General features: G+C 38.5%; 1 protein-coding gene across 1 annotated transcript in view; it reads right to left on the bottom strand.

Moving 5' to 3' along the window:
• The window catches only part of CA10 (carbonic anhydrase 10), an 843,529-nt gene that overhangs the window by 770,238 nt on the left and 51,030 nt on the right, over window positions 1-22,261 (bottom strand). The gene's annotated exons all lie outside the window — the stretch shown is intronic.

The following is a 22,261-nucleotide window of genomic DNA, read 5'->3' on the forward strand; positions in this document are numbered from 1 at the left end:
CATCAATAAACATCAACAAGAAAAAAAAAATTAGTAAGGGAACACTGGCATCATACAACACATTAGGCCAGATGGGCTTAATCTATATTGCATCCAAAACTGCATAATAAACCGCATAAATGCATAACTGAGATAACACTGCATTCAAAAGCAGCAGAACAAACATTTCTTTCATGTGCACATGGAAAACTCTGAAGGACAAATTACATGCTAGGCCACAAAACAAGTCTCAGTAAATTTAAGAAGACTGAAAACATATCAATCACAACTCTATGAGACTAGAAGTCAAATACAAGGAAAAACTTCAAAAAACACAACACATTGAAGCTAAACAATACACTACTACACAACAAATGAGTTGCTGAAGAAATCAAAGAGACAACAACAACAACAAATAATACCTGAACATATATAAAACCAATGATACAAAATCTATGGGCCAGAGCAAAAACTGTGTTCTGAGTTTTAAGAGGGAAATTTATGGAAATACAAGCCTCCCTCAGGAAAAGAGAAAAATCTAAAACAACCTAACCTTACATTTATAGAAACTAGAAAAAGAAGAAGAAGAAGAAAAAAAAAAAACTTAACAGAAGGCAAGAAATGATAAATATTAGAGGAGAAATAAATTAAAGACTTTTAAAAAGAATAGGGAAAAAAAATCAATGAAACTAAGAGCTGGGTCTTCAAAAAAAAACCACACAATTAATAAACCTTTAGTCACACTTACCAAGAATAAAAGAGAGCAGACCCAAATCAATAAAGTCAGAAATGAAAAATAAAGAAGTTACAACTAACAAATAAAAATACAGAGTATCATCAGATTGCAATGAACACATATACACCAATTCAATAGAATACCTAAAAGAAATGGATAAAATTCCTAAAAACGTACAATCTCCTAATACTGAATCAGGAAGATATAGAAAATATGAACCAATTACCAGTAGTGAAACCGAACCAGTAATCAAAAAAGTCCCAATACACAAATGCCTTCACATGTAAATTATCTCAAATATTTAAAAATGAGTTAACACCTATCCTTCTCAAACTACTCCAAAAAACTGAAGAGAAAGGAGCACTTTTGAACTCATTCTGGAAAGTCAGCATCAAATAACTGACATCAAAATCAAACAAAGTCACTACACACACACACACACACACACACACACACACACACACACACACACAACTTAACAGACCAATATCACTGATAAACATAGGTCTAAAAATCCTCAGCAAAGTATTAGCAAATTAAATTCAGCAATGCATTAAAGGATACTACACCATAACCAAATGATTTATCCCAGGGATGCAAGGAGAGTTCAATACCCACAAATCAATCAATATGATACACCATATTAACAAACTGAAGAAGAAAAATCATATGATCAACTGTCACTCCTGGCATGCTGCGATTCATGGGGTCACAAAGAGTCAGACACGACTGAGCGACTGAACTGACTGACTGACTGAACTGAACTGATATGTATATACACACACACACACACATATATATAAGATTCTATAAAAAAAAAAAAAAACAACTGAGAATTAATAAATTCAGTAAAGTTCCAGGATACAAAGTTAACACACAGAAGTCAGTTGCAATTTTATACATCACCAATCTATCAGAGAGAGAAATTAAGAAAACAATTTACAATGTCATCAAAAAATAAAATACCTAGGAATATATCTAACCAAGGATGTAAAAGATCTATACTGAGAACACTATAAAAAACCCTGACTGAACTGACAAAAGATGGCACATATGGAAAGATATACCATGCTCAAGGACTGTAAAAATTAATAGTGTTATAACAATCATATTACTTGAGGCAACTTACAGACTCAATGCAGTCTGTAAAATACCAGTTTTTCACAGAACTGGAGCAAATAATTCTAAAATTTGTATGGAAACACAAAAGACCTCAAGTAGCCAAAAAACGTCTTGAGAAAGAAACAAATCTGGAGGTATCATGTTCACTGATTTCAAGCTGTACTACAAAGCAACAATAATCAAAGCAGTGTGGTATCAAAACAGACACAAAGATCAGGGGAATGGAATAGAGAGCCAGAAATAAACCCAAGTTTATATGGCAAAGGAGGCGCGATTACACAAAGACAGTCTCTTCAATAAATGATGTTGGGAAAACTCGATAGCTCAACAGAAAAAAATCAAACTCATCTTTTCACACCATGTACAAAAACAAACTCAAAATGGATTAAAGACTTAAATGTAAGACCTGAAACCAAAAAATACCTACAAAAAAACATAGGTAGTACTCTAATGCGACGTAAGTCTTATTAGTATTTTTTGGATATGTCACCTCAGGCAAAAAAACAACAGCAAAAATAAATGGAACTATCAAATAGAACATACAGACAAATAGAACATATAAAACAAATAGAACATATCAAACTAAAAAAAAAACAATAAGACAAAAACTGCTGGGGTCCTGCCCCGGCAGGTGGCACCCAAGACAGGGACTTCGAAGGTAGGTTCCCCAGAACAATTTGGGTCATTAGCCCTGTTGTTCCCCCTCGGAACAGTTTGGGTCATCAGCCCTACTGCTCCTCCCTCGGAACGATTAGGGTCATCAGCCCCATTGTTCCCCCAGTGTTAGGGACGGCTAGGACCCCACTCAGGGTGCCGCGGAACCCCCTGTAGGATAGACAGGGCGAGTAGGAGTGGGAAGTGTTGAAAGTGTTAAAGAGTTAGAGTTAGAGAGAAAAAAATGGTTTCTGAAGTTAAAAGGCCAAAGAAAAGCCTGATCTTTTGAAAGCTAAAAGCTTTATCTTCTATTATATTTAACTTTCTGACATGGATAACACTGAAACTAAGAATGGCAACTCTTTATACAAGTAATCTTAAAACTGTTAAAGAGGCTACTGTTAATTTAGATACTTGGGTGAAGGTAAAAAAACAACTGAACACTTATCCTATAAATATGATTAAAAATGTTCTGTTCATCCAACAGCCTCATTCTCATCACGAGGCTGTGGGATGACCTATGGGAGAGGCTATAGCGGTGGATGGTAGTGGGTCTCCACCTTCTGCGCAGATCATATTTTCTGCCATTGACGAGGCAAAGGAGGGACACTGTGCTCCACCTCCTGAGGAGTGAGAGGGCTTACAGGACGCTGCGGCCAGGCGCCCTGGCGAGCCCCCTCTCCCTCTACACAAACCTTTAAAAATTTGTCCAACAATTTCTGATTTAAGGCGACTATCCCACCTCCGCTTGCACCTCTCAGGGCCTAAGAATTCCCCAGTTTACATCCAAAGCCTCCCAGAGCATTGCCTAAGGTTGAAAAAGATAAAAAAGTTTTCTTTTTAAAGAAAGGAGCTTTTAAAAAATACACAATATACAGAGCCTGCTCCTTGCAGAAAAACCCCATCACTGGGATAAAGCCCACTTGGTCATGGTGTATGATCTTTTTCAATATCCACAAATCAATCAATGTAATACACCACATTAACAAATTGAAAAATAAAAACCATATGATTATCTCAATAGATGCAGAGAAAGCCTTTGACAAAATTCAACACCCATTTATGATAAAAACTCTCCAGAAAGCAGGAATAGAAGGAACATACCTCAACATAATAAAAGCTATATATGACAAACCCACAGCAAACATTATCCTCAATGGTGAAAAATTGAAAGCATTTCCTCTAAAGTCAGGAACAAGACAAGGGTGCTCACTTTCACCATTACTATTCAACATAGTTTTGGAAGTTTTGGCCACAGCAATCAGAGCAGAAAAAGAAATAAAAGGAATCCAAATTGGAAAAGAAGAAGTAAAACTCTCACTATTTGCAGATGACATGATCCTCTACATAGAAAACCCTAAAGACTCCACCAGAAAATTACTAGAACTAATCAATGATTATAGTAAAGTTGCAGGATATAAAATCAACACACAGAAATCCCTTGCATTCCTATACACTAATAATGAGAAAACAGAAAGAGAAATTAAGGAAACAATTCCATTCACCATTGCAACGAAAAGAATAAAATACTTAGGAATATATCTACCTAAAGAAACTAAAGACCTATATATAGAAAACTATAAAACACTGGTGAAAGAAATCAGAGAGGACACTAATAGATGGAGAAATATACCATGTTCATGGATTGGAAGAATCAATATTGTGAAAATGAGTAAACTACCCAAAGCAATTTATAGATTCAATGCAATCCCTATCAAGCTACCAACAGTATTCTTCACAGAGCTAGAACAAATAATTTCACAATTTGTATGGAAATACAAAAAACCTGGAATAGCCAAAGCGATCTTGAGAAAGAAAAATGGAACTGGAGGAATCAACCTACCTGACTTCAGGCTCTACTACAAAGCCACAGTTACCAAGACAGTATGGTACTGGCACAAAGACAGAAATATAGATCAATGGAACAAAATAGAAAGCCCAGAGATAAATCCACGCACATATGGACACCTTATCTTTGACAAAGGAGGCAAGAATATACAATGGATTAAAGACAATCTCTTTAACAAGTGGTGCTGGGAAATCTGGTCACCCACTTGTAAAAGAATGAAACTAGAACACTTTCTAACACCATACACAAAAATAAACTCAAAATGGATTAAACATCTCAACGTAAGACCAGAAACTATAAAACTCCTAGAGGAGAACATAGGCAAAACACTCTCTGACATACATCACAGCAGGATCCTCTATGACCCCCCTCCCAGAATATTGGAAATAAAAGCAAAAATAAACAAATGGGACCTAATTAAACTTAAAAGCTTCTGCACATCAAAGGAAACTATTAGCAAGGTGAAAAGACAGCCTTCAGAATGGGAGAAAATAATAGCAAATGAAGCAACTGACAAACAACTCATCTCAAAAATATACAAGCAACTCCTACAGCTCAACTCCAGAAAAATAAATGACCCAATCAAAAAATGGGCCAAAGATCTAAATAGACATTTCTCCAAAGAAGACATACAGATGGCTAACAAACACATGAAAAGATGCTCAACATCACTCATTATCAGAGAAATGCAAATCAAAACCACTATGAGGTACCATTTCACACCAGTCAGAATGGCTGCGATCCAAAAGTCTACAAGCAATAAATGCTGGAGAGGGTGTGGAGAAAAGGGAACCCTCTTACACTGTTGGTGGGAATGCGAACTAGTACCACCACTATGGAGAACAGTGTGGAGATTCCTTAAAAAACTGGAAATAGAACTGCCTTATGATCCAGCAATCCCACTGCTGGGCATACACACTGAGGAAACCAGAAGGGAAAGAGACACGTGTACCCCAGTGTTCATCGCAGCACTGTTTATAATAGCCAGGACATGGAAGCAACCTAGATGTCCATCAGCAGATGAATGGATAAGAAAGCTGTGGTACATATACACAATGGAGTATTACTCAGCCATTACAAAGAATACATTTGAATCAGTTCTAATGAGGTGGATGAAACTGGAGCCTATTATACAGAGTGAAGTAAGCCAGAAGGAAAAACACCAATACAGTATACTAATGCATATATATGGAATTTAGAAAGATGGTAACGATAACTCTGTATACGAGACAGCAAAAGAGACACTGATGTATAGAACAGTCTTATGGACTCTGTGGGAGAGGGAGAGGGTGGGAAGATTTGGGAGAATGGCACTGAAACATGTAAAATATCATGTATGAAACGAGATGCCAGTCCAGGTTCAATGCACGATACTGGATGCTTGGGACTGGTGCACTGGGATGACCCAGAGGGATGGTATGGGGAGGGAGGAGGGAGGAGGGTTCAGGATGGGGAACACATGTATACCTGTGGTGGATTCATTTTGATATTTGGCAAAACTAATACAATTATGTAAAGTTTAAAAATAAAATAAAATTAATTTAAAAAAAGAAAAAAGAAAAACCCCATCAGCGGGGCTTCACCCAAGCAAAAAAAAAGAAAAAGAAAAAGAAAAAAAAAGTGAAAAAGAAAAAACGAAAGAAAATAGAGAAAGATCTAAAGATAGAAAAAGAACTAAAGAATGAAAAGGAGAGAGGAACGGAGAAGGAAGGAATCAGGGAACGCAGCAAGATAAAGAAAGGAAAAAAGGAAGTTAGAAAAAGAGATACAGAGAGAAAGAGAGGGAGGAGGAAAGAAAAAGTTAGAGAGAAAGAGGGTAAAGGAAAAGAAATGAAAGAGAAGACAGTAAGAAGGAAGAAGGGAGAATGAAAGAGGGAAACAAGAAGGAAATGATAGAAAGTAAAAGAGAAGAGAAGAGGAAGGAAAAAAGAGTGAGGGAAAGAAAACTTGAGAAAGATTTAAAGAGAAGAAAGAAGAAAAAATCAGCAGAGGAGAGGACTTACAGGACACTGTGGCCAGACGACCTGGCGAGCTACCTCCCCCTCTGCGCAAACTTTAAAAAAAAAACTTATCCACCACTTTCTGATTTGGGGCGATAGCCGCCGCCTCCGTTTGCACCTTCCAGGGCCCAAAAGTTCCCCACTTTGCCCCCAAAGCCTCTCAAAGTGTTGCCTAAGCCTGAGGAAGATAAAAAGTTTTTTAAATAGTGGAGCTTTTAAAACAGACTGCATGCACAATATGCAGAGCGTGCTGCTTGGAGAAAACCCCCTCAGGGGGGTCTCACCCAGGCTAAGAGAAAAGCCAAATGGTACGGGGATTTAGCAACAATATTAACCCTTGACGAGGTTACTCCAATTCCAACGGGAGTGGCTGGCCCCCTACCTGAGGGCATTGTAGGACTTGTGCTAGGGCGTAGCTCGCTTTCTTAAAAAAAAAAAAAGAAAAGAAAAATTTCGGTGGTGCATGGTGTAGTAGATTCTGATTATATTGAGAAATTAAAGTTTAGTTCTTACCGCTTACTAAAACTGTGCAAATTAATAAAGGTCAAAGAGTAACACAGCTATCAGACAGGAAAAAACCTTGACTTCTCAGGCTAGGAGCCACAGAACATTTGGATTTAGTGATCTAGCCTTTTGGGTGCAGGAAATTACAGCTCCAAGATCTTTTAATTCAAGAAAATAAACTGTCAGGGCTATTAGACACAAGAATAGACGTCTCTTAACATTGCTGGGAAACACTGGCCCAGTTCCTGGCCCACGCATAATACTGAAAATGAGTTGGTGGGATTAGAAAAAGTGATATGCGGGGTGAGAATGCTGTAGAAAAGAAAAAAAAAAAAGTGAGGGAAAGTTTAAAACCTTGAAGAGTAGTGAGTTCCCCGTTGCTGGAAGTATTCAAGCAAATATTAGATGGTTGCTTGTCATCTAAAAAGCTATAGACCAGATTTAGTTTACAAAACGATAACTGGAGAAGCTTATAAAGATGTTGTGCAACACCTGTTTACTTCTCATATTTAGGTGCCAAAGGTTTTGAAAACTGATAGTGCCCCCTTTGAAGCTGCGGAGAGATTGTTTACTAACTTTAAATGATTTCCAAAAATTATTAGGGGACATTAATTGGATATGCCCACATTTAAAACTGACTACTACAGATTTAAAGCCTTTGTTTGATTGCTTAAAAATTGATCCTAATTCCAGTTTTAAGAGAAAGTTGACTAATGAGACAGAGTTAGCTCTTGTTAAAGTAGATGAGACTTTAAATGATCAGTTAATTAAGATTAATATTACCAAAAGATGAGATTAAATTATTTTTGCCACGAAACATACACCTACAGGGTGCTTGTGACAGAAAGGCCCATTGGTTCCATCTACCAGTGACCCCAAGAAAAATAGTTTTATCTTATCCCAGCTTGGTGGCACAATTAATTATAAAAGGAGGAAAAAAGAAGTGTAGAACTTTTTAGAAAAAAAGTAACAAATATAGTAATTCCATTCAATAAGATCAACTGCAAGTCTTTTACAAAATAGTGATGATTGGCAAGTTGCCCTGATAGATTTCAGGGGTCAAATTTTGTTTCATTTGCTCTCAAGCCCCCACAGTAGTTAAAAGTTCAAAAATGTTAGATTGGCAGTTTGAAGATACCTGTGGAACTTTCCAACCCTATGTAGTTCCTACGCTCCCCTTTACCCTATGGGGGAGGGACGTGCTGTCTCAAATAGGAGATACTCAGAGAAGGGTTTTCTCAATTTCTTAGTTATCAACAGGCAGTACAATTAATAATACTATATATATTATTATAAATACATAATATAAATATATTTGCCTAATTGCAGTTCACCTAATTAGGTATGGGTATAAATAAAATATAATAAAGGTATACCTAATTCTATTTATGGATCTATACTTAATCTGTATATAAATTAGTATGTATACTGTATATGCATATTATATATATACTGTATAATCAAATATATATGCAGTAATATAATGTGTGTGGCTGATATTAATTGGTATGGTTTGATGTGCTGTGATGATATATGTTCTATATACTGTATAATTATATATGTGTGACATGTATTATTGTAGTACATTGGTTTGTGTTGGTTGGTATTGGCTGTGTACGTGTTGTATTGCTGTAATATATATTAATATACGAATTATAAAGATTGATTCAAGTATATTGATTTATATATATTATATGTCAATAAGCTTATACTTGTTGCCATATATAAATACATATATAAATACATTTTGCATTTAGGTATATTTGTTTACCAAAATGAGATAAGGAGGTTATACATTTATTATTTAAATTTATACAGAGACCTAAACTAAACATTAGACCTAAATTAACATATCCCTAAATTTATGTTGTTAAAATGTAAATTTTAAAAATTTAAAAAATTAAATTGACAACTGCTTGACAATTCTTTTACCATAAAACCCCCATAGGTGTAATTGGGGTAGCCAGACAAAAAATTGGTTTTATGGCAAAACAGCCCCCCATAAATATTGAGGATAAAAATACTGAGGATAAAAAGCCATCTGCCTTTAGTCTTCCATCAGAAAATCTTAAACAGCCTTATTTATGGTTTCAATGGAAGGAATGAAAAATAGCCCCACCCTATGTCAAAAGTTTGTTAGTGCTGCTTTAGAAGATGTTAGAAGTAAATATGAACAAGTCTATATGATCCATTATATGGATGACATCTTAATTGCCCACCCTGATAGGGCTCATTTACAAACCGTCCTCCAGGATTTGACCCAGGCATTAACAGACAGAGGCTAAAAAATTGCCCCAGAGAAAATTCAAGTCAATCTGCCCATAACCTACTTAGGATGGGTTATCAGTTCAGAAACTGTAACTCATGTCCCATTAAAATTGAGAAAAGATCACCTTGTTACTTTAAATGATTATCAAAAACTTTTAGGAGATATTAATTGGATCAGACCTTATTTAAAATTAACCACTGCTGAATTAAAGCCTCTTTTTAAAATTTTACGTGGGGATCCTGACCCAACTTCTAAAAGACAATTAACTGCTGAAGCTCAGGAAGCTTTAGACAAAGTAGAAGCAGCCCTATCTGATAGCTATGTAAAAAGAGTTAATTTACAGACAAACTGGTAATTCCTCTGCTTAGCTACTCCAACTGCGCCTACGGGAGTTTTATGGCAAAACGGCCCCCTAGAATGGGTCCATCTTCCTGCTCAAACTAAAAAAGTAGCAGCTTCTTATCCAGGATTGATAACTACTTTGTTGGTAAAGAGCCATCAGAAATTGTAATTCTATATAATAAGGAACAACTTGATGCTCTTCTGTTTGATGAGGATTGGCAGATTGCTATAGGACATCATTTACCTTCACATGTTTTGCTAAATTTTATATCCAGACATCCAGTTATTTTTCCTGTCAGATGTAAACAATCTCCTATTCCAAATGCTCAGATAGCCTTTACTGACAGGTCAACAAATGGTAAAGCCTCCATAGTTACTAAAAATCACCGAAAGGTTTTAGAAACACAGGAAACTTCAGCTCAAAGAGCTGAAATAACAGCAGTCATAGAGGCTTTTGCTATGTTTGGAGATGAGGAATTTAACCTTTATTCTGATTCTCAGTATATTGTCAGGTTGTTTCCACACATTGAAACTGCGTTTTTTGTCTAAAAATAAAACTACCATATTTCATTTGTTAACTAAATTACAGCAACAAATTTGGAAAAGAAATAAAATATTTTTCACTGGACACATTCAGGCTCATTCCGGATTGCCCGGCCCTTTAAATGCCTTTAATGATTTGGCTGACTTGTTAACCAGGAATACAGTGGCTACTGCGATTGAGGAGGCCAGAGCCTCTCACTTACTTCATCATCAAAATGCTACTGCTTTAAGATATCAATTCCAAATTCCCAGAGAAACTACTCGAGAGATTGTGCGCTCTTGCTTACAGTGACCCACTGTTTATAATATAGTCTACCTATGGGAGTTAACCCTCGTGGTCTCAAACCTAACATACTCTGGCAAATGGATGTAACTCATATCTCTTCATTTGGAAAACTTTTCTTTGTTCATGTAACTGCAGATATATTTTCTCATGTCATTATTGCAACGTCTCGTACCGGAGAGGCAGTTAAAGATGTTATACAACATCTCTTTACTTGTTTTTCATATTTGAGCCTACCAAAAGCTCTGACAACTGACAATGCTCCTGCTTACACTTCTAAGTCTTTTCAGGAATTTTGTTTACAGTTTCAAATTAAACACAATACAGGCATCCCTTATAATCCCCGGGGACAAGCCATTGTGGAAAGAGTACATCAAACATTAAAGCTTCAAATTCAAAAATTAAAAGAAGGGGAGTTTAAGTATAGCTCTCCCCATCAAATCTTGCAACATGCTCTTTTTGTAATAAATATTTTAAATGCCGATTCCGCCGGAACTACTGCAATGCTTCGCCATTGGTGCCCAGAGCAATTGAATGCAAAGCCATTAGTCAAATGGAAGGACCTCCTCTCCGGACAATGGAAGGGTCCTGACCCATTATTAACTAGCGGTCGAGGATGTGCTTGTATTTTTCCACAGGACGCAGATTCACCAATTTGGGTTCCAGACAGGCCAGGTTGGGAGCGCGCACTCGCTCGCCCCACCCACCAGGCAGCCCTCGCCTCTGCGCCTCCAGCCTCGCCCCGCCCCCTCCTCGCTGCACCCCGCGACCTAGAGCAAAGAAGTTTGTGCAGCGAGTGAGGGCCAGAGAGGAGAGCGCACCCGCAAAGTGCCGACCAGACCAGCGTGACGCCTGCCAGCAGGGGAGACAAGATAAACATCGAGATCCCAGCGAGACTGACAGGGCTGCTGCAGCGTGAACTCCAACCAGAAAATAATTCTACTTATTCTGTTTTAGCTTGTCCACCCTCGCCTTATGTTTTCCTTTTTACTAATGACTCCAAGAAACTTAATGTAGGCATGAATTATTCAGGTGGACCTAACGTAGTGACTTGTGAACAATGTATGCTTTCATCTTGTTTAAACCCTCAATGTAATGTTTGCTCCTTTGTGGTGTTACAATGCCCATCCTATCTTATGGTGCCTATATGATAGCTATGGTCTTACTGTGTTACAACAACTGCAGGATTTAATGCGATCGCGACGGTTTGTGGTCTTGCTTATCCTAGGAATATCAGCTTTGATAGCAACAATTACTTCTGTTACTGCAGCAGCAATATCATTGACTCAACAAGTGCATACTGCCCAATATGTTGATACCATGTCTCAAATTGTTTCTTTAACTCTAGCAACAAAGGAAGCTATAGATAGAAAATTGGAGATGAGAGTAGATGCCTTAGAAGAAGCAATTATGCATATGGCGACTGAGTTACAGGCTTTAAAGGTGAAGATGGCATTGACATGCCACGCTGATTACAGGTGGATATGCGTGACATCTTTGAAGGTAAACGAGACAGATTATGAATGGGAAAAAATTAAAAATCGTATCTCAGGTGTTTGGAACAGTTCTGATATTGGCCTGGACTTAGGGAAACTTCATAATCAAATACAGGCCTTGGAACACTTTCAACTGGATTTTACCGCCGCTGGAACAGCTAATGACTTTTTTCACACCTTCTCTAACTTTATTTCTGGAAAAAATATTCTGTCTAATATCCCTAGTCTCTAATCCTAATTCTCATAATCATTCTTCCTTGTATTGTCAGGATTCTCCGGCAGAGCATTCGGAAGCTCGCGACTGAGCTGCATCTGGTTGTTTTGAGAAATAAAAAAGGGGGAGATGTTGGGGGCCAGAGTGAGGTACTCCGCCCGTGACAAAGGTCATGAGGAAGGAGGCTCGACATACGCAAAGGTGGGATCGAGCCTCAGGAGTCCCCCTGGAAATCCTCGAGCATCTACCCCCATAACCAGATCCTGCCTACTTTACTACTTTGTGCTCTCACCTACATCTCTGACTTTACAGGGGGCTGTCCCCCACCACCTCTTTCGGAGAAGGAGTTAACCTAGAGCTCCAGTTAATAATAATTCCTGGGCATGATAAGAGTGTTTTAACCTACAAACTCCTGTGAAGGTTCTCTAGCCTGCCTGACAGGCTCGTCCGGCCACATGTGATTGCTCACAGCCTCCCAACCGTGAGAGGCACAAGATGCTTTAAACCCTCTAAAAACAGGTTCTTTAGAGAAGTTAGAAAACTATAAGTATAGTGGGCTGATTAGAAATTGTGTTGGTGAAGGGTTTTTCATTTGTTGAGCCAATGTTTGTTGCTAAGTCTCCACATCCCCTGCCCTTACACACATTAATGAATATATAGAAGAAATAAGTATTAATCTTTGATATTAATCACGTTAGACCTTAGGCTAAGTAAATTCTTTCCTTAACTAAAACCCACTACACCCTCACCCTATAGGAATGTAACTTTATTTGGGTGGTGTCTGTTTTAAGAATAATCACCCTTGGAGAAATAAGTGTCCTGGTTGACTGACCGTTGTCACAAGGAGAGGGTCATAAATTGTCAGCAGGCCCCCCTGGCCAGAAGATGATGTAACACCCCTAAGACCTCTGTATACATTTGTATGAAGCACCTGACTTTGATAAAAGTCAGGACTGCTGACCCCACGTGACTTTTGCATAACATCTCAGTGTATAAAAGTAGACCATGGAAAATAAAGAATTGGGATCAGTTTCTCGAAATACTGGTCTCCCCATATCGCTCTCTCTCTCACTCTGGTTGAGTCTCCATCTGGAGCGCGGAACCCGCCATGCTTACTAATTATGCCTGGGCTTCTAAGATCCGACTGGGGAGGCCTCAGTGTCTCCTCTCCTTCGGAAGAATGGAAGGACGCCTGTGGCCTACGTAAGTGGTGCAAACTTCTTGTCTTGAAGTTTTATTGGTCTCCTGCGTAAACCAAGCTACTCAGCCTCTTTTCTCCACTGAATTTTCCTACTGAGCTATCCTTATTCTATTACTCTTTATATCTTTAATTAATATCTAATTGAAGCTATTGTATCCTGACCCTCGCCGACGCCGTCCCCGCTTCGAATACCCTGGATCAGCCGGGGCAGGACCCCGGCAAAAAAACAAAAAAAAAAACTTTTGCTCAGAGAAGGAAACTATCAAAAAAAGAAAAAGCAGCCTTCTGAATAGAAGGTATTTGCAAGCATATATCTGATAAGAGGATACTATCCAAAATATACAAATATGTCATACAACTAAACATCAATAACAATCTGAAAAAAATAAATGAACATAAGACTTTAATAGACATTTTTCCAAAGACATAAAAAAGGCCACAGACACATGAAAAGTTGCTCAACATCACTGCTCATAAGGGAAACGCAAATCAAAAAGCACAATGAGATATCACCTCACACCTGTCAGAATGAGTACTATCAAAAAGATGATAAACAATAATAGGTGTTGGTGAGGCTGTGGATAAAAGGCAACCCTCATACTTGTTGTTGGGAATATAAACTGATGCAGTCACTACTGAAAACAATAGTGGAAGTTCCTCAAATAATCACAAAAAAAGAACTACCATACAAACCAGTATTCCATTTTTGAGTATTTTTCTGAAGAAAATGAAAATGCTGATTCAAATAGATACATTAATCCCTAAGTTCATTTCAGTATTATTTACAATAGTCAAGATTGCAATTTTCCGTTGATAAATGAATGTATAAAGAGGATGTGGAATATATATACAATAAAATATTCAGCCAAAAAAGAATGAAATCTTACCATTTGCAACAACATGGGTTGACCTAGACACTATGAAGTGAAGTAAGTCAGACAGAGAAAGACAAACACCATAAGATTTTAATTAAATATAGAGCCTAAAAAGTAAATAAAAAAAGATAACAAAGCAGAAAAAAATTCAGAGATACAGAGAATAAATAAGTGTTTGCCAGAGGGAAGGTGGATGTCAGGATTAAAGAGATGAGGGAGACTAAAAAGTGCAAACTTCCAGCCAAGTGGATGAAATGTACATGGGGAATGTAGGGAATGAAATCACAATAATTTTGTATTAACAGATGGTAACTAGATTTACTGTGGTGGTCATTCTGTAATGTATAAATATATTGAATCACCATGCTGTACACCTGAAAGTATTAATAACACAGCATTGTAGGTCAATTATTATTCAGTTTTTAAAAGTAAAAATAAAAGAATAAAAAATCAACAGTACTGTGACAGAACATATCGAAGCCTAAGACAAAGGAAAAATCAGTAATAAGACTCTATCTGTATTAAAAACTTGGATATTTTGTTCATCATGGGGTTTTTTCATACCAATTTTGGTTTCTTAAAAAAAATATTTTGCTAAAATATTACTTTCTTGATTTCCAAGTTTTTGGCAGCCCCTTAAATTTGCACCCAAGGAAAATACCTCATTTATCTTACCCTCATTCTGCCCTTCTCCAAATTATTGCGAATTCTCATCACAAGGGTGCTAGTTTCCAATATAGTCTTCCAGATTAAAAAAATAGAGTAAAATACAAACAGAGGTCTTAGAATATTACAGCACAATGAAGGCCCATTTCTACTTAAATCACTATTAAAAAGCTTAAACATTCTCCTTGGGTTCAAATGCGATGGCTTTAATTCAGGAAAGATTATTATTGGAAAGCCCCAGACTTAGCACAGTCTTGTTCTGCAAACAAAATCCTTTTTAATCAGTAATTCCCAGTCTTTGTACCATCAGACTAATTTTTTTCTCCCTACCTCTAAACAGGCCCTGGGTTTTGAAAAAAAAAAAAAATTGCCAAACATATATTAATGAAATTCTATCATTTTAATAAGCCACAATATCTATATTTTCTTCATTTTCTATCCATATTTAATAAATAAATGAGCATGTGAGTTCTGAGTTTATTTCACCATCATTGTTTTAACATGTGACTGCATTCTAAAAGGTATCAGGATTGGATATGTGTGCCATTAAGATAGATACAGGCATCCATGGGAGTAAGGCCTTCTGACCTTTTTAAAGAACAATCATTAAAAAGTATTATGGAGCACCTTTATTCATTCATACCTATTGACCAACAAAACCAACAAACTAATGGTCGGTCCCACAGATCCTGTCTCTTACATTTGCTTCACTTGAACTCTCCAGCCTCTCCCTGACAATCTTATTTTCTCCATTTTGACTATGGGGCTCTTTCTGTATGTACTTCCTGCACTCTGATACTCTAGCTTACCACCTCTAATTCTGCATGTGTCTTCTTCTCCTTCAACTTACACCCTGCTCACACAATTTAGTCCATCATGGACAATTTCTTACATACATTTTTCAGCTGGTCCTCAAAACAATCTTATAAAGTTGGCAAGGCAAGAGTTATCATTGGTCCCATTCCATGGACAGTGAAACTGAAGGTCAGAGAAGTTGTGTTTTGACCCCAGACCTCAGTAAGTAGTAAATCCAGGATTCAGGACCAGGCCTTCTTTTCGCAAGGCAAGCACTTCACCACTACATTCATATGAGTAAATAATTATGTTATATAATGAGGGACCTCAGCCTGATATGCAGAGAAGGCGATGGCACCCCACTCCAGTATTCTTGCTTGGAAAATCCCATGGACAGAGGACCCTGGTAGGCTGCAGTCCATGGGGTCGTGAAGAGTCAGACATGACTGAGCGACTTCACTTTCACTTTTCACTTTCATGAATTGGAGAAGGAAATGGCAACTCACTCCAGTGTTCTTGCCTGGAGAATCCCAGGGACAGAGGACCCTGGTAGGCTGCAGTCCATGGGGTCGCGGCAGTCCATGGGGTCGCGAAGAGTCATACATGACTGAGCGACTTCACTTTCACTTTTCACTTTCATGAATTGGAGAAGGAAATGGCAACTCACTCCAGTGTTCTTGCCTGGAGAATCCCAGGGACGGGGGAGCCTGGTGGGCTGCCATTCATGGGGTCTAACTTTAGCAGCAGCAGCAGCAGCCTGATATGTAACATGTAGTCAGTTTAAGCCTCGCATAATAAGTGACATATGAAATTCATATAAAAAGGTTCAGAAAGTGTTGGAGAATATAGTACTTCTTTAGCATGATATGCAAGATTCTCATAATCGTGCTCATCTGACTTTCCAGCTTCTGTTCTACCATTAACTGTTATTGTCACAGTGTCACAGCCATGGTGACCTTGCAAGATCCCTCACCCTCTATCTTCATTACTCCAAGCCTTTATGTGTGCTATTTCCTCTGCAATGCCCCTCCAACTTCATTTACCTGGCACACTCATATTAATCTTTTTAAACCCTTCTTTAATAAAATTTATGAAATTTTCTGAGTAATACTTGTTCTCTTCTGTGCCCAGAATACTATTTATTAGGTGGCTTCCCATAGCTCTCAGGATAAAGATCATTCTAAATTCATGACTTGCCAAGGGCCTTCCAGACCTGGTTTTTACTTATATCTTTAAGCCTTGTCTCTTCCTGCATTTATTAAGTCCTCTCACACTATTCTTTATTCACCCTGAACAAACTTCAATTTTCACATGCACACCACTGGCTCTTTCTTTTCTAAGCCTTTCATATGTAGTACTCTCTGCCTCCTCATCCTACTCAGTCTCCCAGAAGGTGTCAGCTGAGATGTCACTTTCTCTTGGAAGCCCCCTTGAGTCATGGTCGGTGGCAATTTCTCTTGGATCATGGCCCCAGCTCACCATAATTACTTTGTGACTGACTCTTTCAATGTCACCCCTGATTATTTTCTTTTTGATACAGTCCCTGTCTTTCCCAGAAGGAAGATCATGTTCAGATTCTCCTTGATTTTTCTTATTGGAGATCCCTCCTCATCTTTGTAATCATCACTCTATAAGATAGGTGATGACATGTGGTGGAAAGAATGCTGACATATGTACTAGCTCAGAATCAGATCCTAGTCATTCATTCAACAGTCATTTATGGAGATTTTCCTATCCATGTGCTCAATATGATTCTAGGCAATGAAAACAACAGGCAAAGCTCCTGCATTCATAAAGTTTTCATTCTATTGAGAGATCACAATAAAAAATACAGCACTGTGATCAGAAAAACGCTTGAAATGATTTCAGTTTGTTTTTATAAAGAATGAAACTGGAGGAATCAACCTTCCTGACTTCAGACTATAGTACAAGGACACAGTCATCAGGATAGTGTGGTACAGAAATGTAAATCAATGGAACAAAATACAGAGTCCAGAGATAAATTCATACCCCTGTGGACACCTTATCTTTGACAAAGGAGGCAAAAACATACAATGTAAAAAAGATAGTCTCTTTAACAAGTGGTATTGGAAAAACTGGTCAGTTCAGAGTCAGTTCAGTCGCTCAGTCGTGTCCAACTCTTTGCAACCCCATGAACTGCAGCACACCAGGCCTCCCTGTCCATCACCATCTCCTGGAGTTTACTCAAACTCAAGTCCATGGAGTCAGTGATGCCATCCAGCTATCTCATCCTCTGTCGTCCCCTTCTTCTCCTTCCCTCAATCCCTCCCAGCATCAGGGTCTTTTCCAATGAGTCAACTCTTCACATGAGGTGGCCAAAGTATTAGAGTTTCACTTCAGCATCAGTCCATCCGATGAACACCCAGGACTGATATCCTTTAGGATGGACTGGTTGGATCTCCTTGCAGTTCAAGGGACTCTCAAGAATCTTCTCCAACACCACAGTTTCAAAGCATCAATTCTTCAGCGCTCAGCTTTCTTCAAAGTCCAAATCTCACATCCATACATGACCATTGGGAAAACCATAGCCTTGACTAGACGGACCTTTGTTGGCAAAGTAATATCTCTGCTTTTGAATATGCTATCTAGGTTGATCATAACTTTTCTTCCAAGGAGTAAGCGCCTTTTAGTTTCATGGCTGCAATCACTATCTGCAGTGATTATGGAGCCCAAAAAAATAATGTCTGACACTGTTTCCACTGTTTCCCCATCTATTTCCCATGAAGTGATGGGACCAGATGCCATGATCTTCGTTTTCTGAATGATGAGCTTTAAGCCAACTTTTTCACTCCCCTCTTTCACTTTCATCAAGAGGCTTTTTACTTCCTCTTCACTTTCTGCCATAAGGGTGGTGTCATCTGCATATCTGAGGTAATTGATATTTCTCCTGGCAATCTTGATTCCAGCTTGTGCTTCTTCTAGCCCAGTATTTCTCATAATGTACTCTGCATAGAAGTTAAATAAGCAGGGTGACAATATACAGCCTTGACGTACTCCTTTTCCTATTTGGAAGCAGTCTGTTATTCCATGTCCAGTTGTAACTGCTGCTTCCTGACCTGCATATAGGTTTCTCAAGAGGCAGGTCAGGTGGTCTGGTATTCCCATCTCTTTCAGAATTTTCCACAGTTTATTGTGATCCACACAGTCAAAGGCTTTGACATACTCAATAAAGCAGAAATAGATGTTTTTCTGGAACTCTCTTGCTTTTTCCATGATCCAGCGGATGTTGGCAATTTGATCTCTGGTTCCTCTGCCTTTTCTAAAACCAGCTTGAACATCTGGAAGTTATGGTTCACATATTGCTGAAGCCTGGCTTGGAGAATTTTGAGCATTACTTTACTAGCATGTGAGATGAGTGCAATTGTGCGGTAGTTTGAGCATTCTTTGGCATTGCCTTTCTTTGGGATTGGAATGAAAGCTGACCTTTTCCAGTCCTGTGGCCACTGCTGAGTTTTCCAAATTTGCTGGCATATTGAGTGCAGCACTTTCTCAGCATCATCTTTTAGGATTTGAAATAGCTCAACTGGAATTCCATCACCTCCACTAGCTTTGTTCGTAGTGATGCTTCCTAAGGCCCACTTGACTTCACATTCCAGGATGTCTGGCTCTAGGTGAATGATCACACCATCGTGATTATCTGGGTCATGAAGATCTTTTCTGTACAGTTCTTCTGTGTATTCTTGCTACTTCTTCTTAATATCTTCTGCTTCTGTTAAGTCCATACCATTTCTGTCCTTTATCGAGCCCATCTTTGCATGAAATGTTCCCTTGGTAGCTCTAATTTTCTTGAAGAGATCTCTAGTCTTTCCCATTCTGCTGTTTTCCTCTATTTCTTTGCATTGATCGCTAGGAAGGCTTTCTTATCTCTCCTTGCTATTCTTTGGAACTCTGCATTCAGATGCTTATATCTTTCCTTTTGTCCTTTGCTTTTCATTTCTCTTCTTTTCACAGCTATTTGTAAGGCCTCCTCAGACAGCCATTTTGATTTTTTGCATTTCTTTTCCATGGCGATGGTCTTGATCCCTGTCTCCTGTATAATGTCACAAACCTCCATCCATAGTTCATCAGGCACTCTGTCTATCAGATCTGGTCCCTTAAATCTATTTCTCACTTCCACTATATAATCATAAGGGATTTGATATAGGTCATACATTAATGGTCAAAAAAATGAAACTAGAACCATACACAAAAATGAACTCAAAATGGATTAAAGACCTAATAAGACCAGAGCCTATAAAACACCTAGGGGAAAACATAGCCAGAACATTCTCTGACATAAATCACATCAATATCCTCTATGATCTACCTCCCCAAGTAATGGAAATAAAAACAAAAATAAACAAATTGGACCTAATTAAACTTTTTGCCCAACGAAGGAAGGTATAAGCAAGGTGAAAAGAGAGCCCTCAGAATATTTGTTTGCTATTATTAGCAAACAAAGTAACTGACAAAGAATTAATCTCCAAAATATAGAAGCAGCTCATGCACTTCAATAACAGAAAAACAAACAACCCAATCAAAAAGTAGGCAGAAGACCTAGATAGACATTTTTCTAAAGAAAACATAAGATAGCAAAAAACACATGACAAGATGCTCAACATCACTCATTCACTTCAGTTGCTCAGTCATGTCCGACTCTGCAACACCATGGACTGTAGCACACCAGGCTTTTCTGTCCAACACCAATACCCCAAGCTTGCTCATACTAGGGTCCATCGAGTCAGTGATGCCATCCAACCATCTAATTCTCTGTCATCCCTTTCTCTTTTGCCTTCAATCTTTCCCAGCATCAGGATATTTTCTAAGGAGATAGCTCTTTGCATCAGGTGGCCCAAGTATTGGAGTTTCAGCCTCAACATCAGTCCTTCTAATGAATATTCAGGACTGATTTCTTTTAGTATTGACTGGTTTGCAGTCCAAGGGACTCTCAAGAGTCTTCCCCAATACCACAGTTCAAAAGCATCAATTCTTTGGTGCTCAGCTTTCTTTATAGTCCAACTCACATTGATACATGACTACTGGAAAAACCATAGCTTTGTCTATATGGACATTTGTTAGCAAACTAATGTCTGTGCTTTTTAATATGCTGTCTAGTTTTGTCATAGCTTTTCTTCTAAGAAGCAAGCCTCTTTTAATTTAATGGCTGCAGTCACCACCTGCAGTAATTTTGGAGCCCAAGAAAATAAAATTTGCCACTCTTTCTATTGTTTCCACTTCTACATGCCATGAAGTGATGGGACTGGATGCCATGGTCTTTGTTTTTTGAATTTTGAGTTCTAAGCCAGGTTCTTCACTCTCCTCTTTCACTTTCATCAAGAGGCTCTTTAGTTCCTCTTCTCTTTCTGCTACAAGCGTGGTGTCATCTGTGTATCTGAGGTTATTGATATTTCTCCGGCAATCTTGATTCTTGTTTGTGCTTCATCTAGTTCAACATTTTGCATGATTTTGCTCATTATTAGAGTAATGCAAATCAAAACCACAGTAAGATATCATCTCACACTGGTCAGAATGGCCATCATCACAAAAGTCCACAAACAATAAATGCTGGTAAGGGTGTGGAAGAAGAGGGAACCCTTTTAACACTGTTGGTGAGAATGCAAGCTGGTACAGCTACTATGGAGAACAGTATGGAGATTCTTTAAAAACCCAGAATAGAACAGCCATATGACATAGCAATTCCACTGCTGGGCATACACCCCTAGGAAACCAGAACTGAATGAGACACATGTACCCCAATGTTCATTGCAGTGGTATTTACAATAGCTAGGACATGGAAGCAACCTAGATGTCCATTGGCAGATGAATAGATAAGGAAGCTGTAGTACATATACACAATGGATTATTACTCAGCTATAAAAAAGAATGCATTTGAGTCAGTTATAATGAGGTAGATGAACCTGGAGCCTATTGTACAGAATGAAGTAAGTCAGAAGGAGTAAGACAAATACTGTATATTAATGTATATATATGGAATTTAGAAAGATGGTACCAATGATTTTACATGCAGAGCAACAAAAGAGACACAGATGTAAAGAACAGACTTTTGGACTCAGTGGGAGAAGGCAAGGGTGGGATGATTTGAGAGAACAGCATTGAAACATGTATATTACCATATGTAAAACAGTCGACCAGTGCAAGTTTGGTGCATGAAGCAGGGCACCCAAAACCAGTGCTCTGGGACAACCCAGAGGGATAGGATGGAGGGAGGTGGGAGGGGGGTGCAGGATTGGGAGGACACATGTGTACTTGTGGCTGCTTCATGTTGGTGTATGGCAAAACCATCACAATATCGTAATTATCCTCCAATCAAAACAAATTAATTAATTGTAGAAAGAATAATAAAAATAAACATACAATATACTTTACTGCTAAGTGCTGTGAGGGAAAATGTGCCTATGATATTGCACATGCTATCCTGGGCCAGGAGAAGGCAACGGCACTCCACTCCAGTACTCTTGCCTGGAAAATCCCATGGATGGAGGAGCCTGGTAGGTGGCAGTCCATGGGGTCACACAGAGTCAGACACGACTGAGTGATTTCACTTTCACTTTTCACTTTCATGCATTGGAGAAGGCAATGGCAACACACTCAGTGTTCTTGCCTGAAGAATCCCAGGGACGGGGAAGCCTGGTAAGCTGCCGTCTATGGGGTCCCATAGAGTCGGACATGACTGAAGTGACTTAGCAGCAGCAGCAGCAGCATCCTGGGCCAA

This window comes from Bos javanicus, chromosome 19, assembly GCF_032452875.1.
Source record: "Bos javanicus breed banteng chromosome 19, ARS-OSU_banteng_1.0, whole genome shotgun sequence".
NCBI classification, from domain to species: Eukaryota; Metazoa; Chordata; class Mammalia; order Artiodactyla; family Bovidae; genus Bos; species Bos javanicus.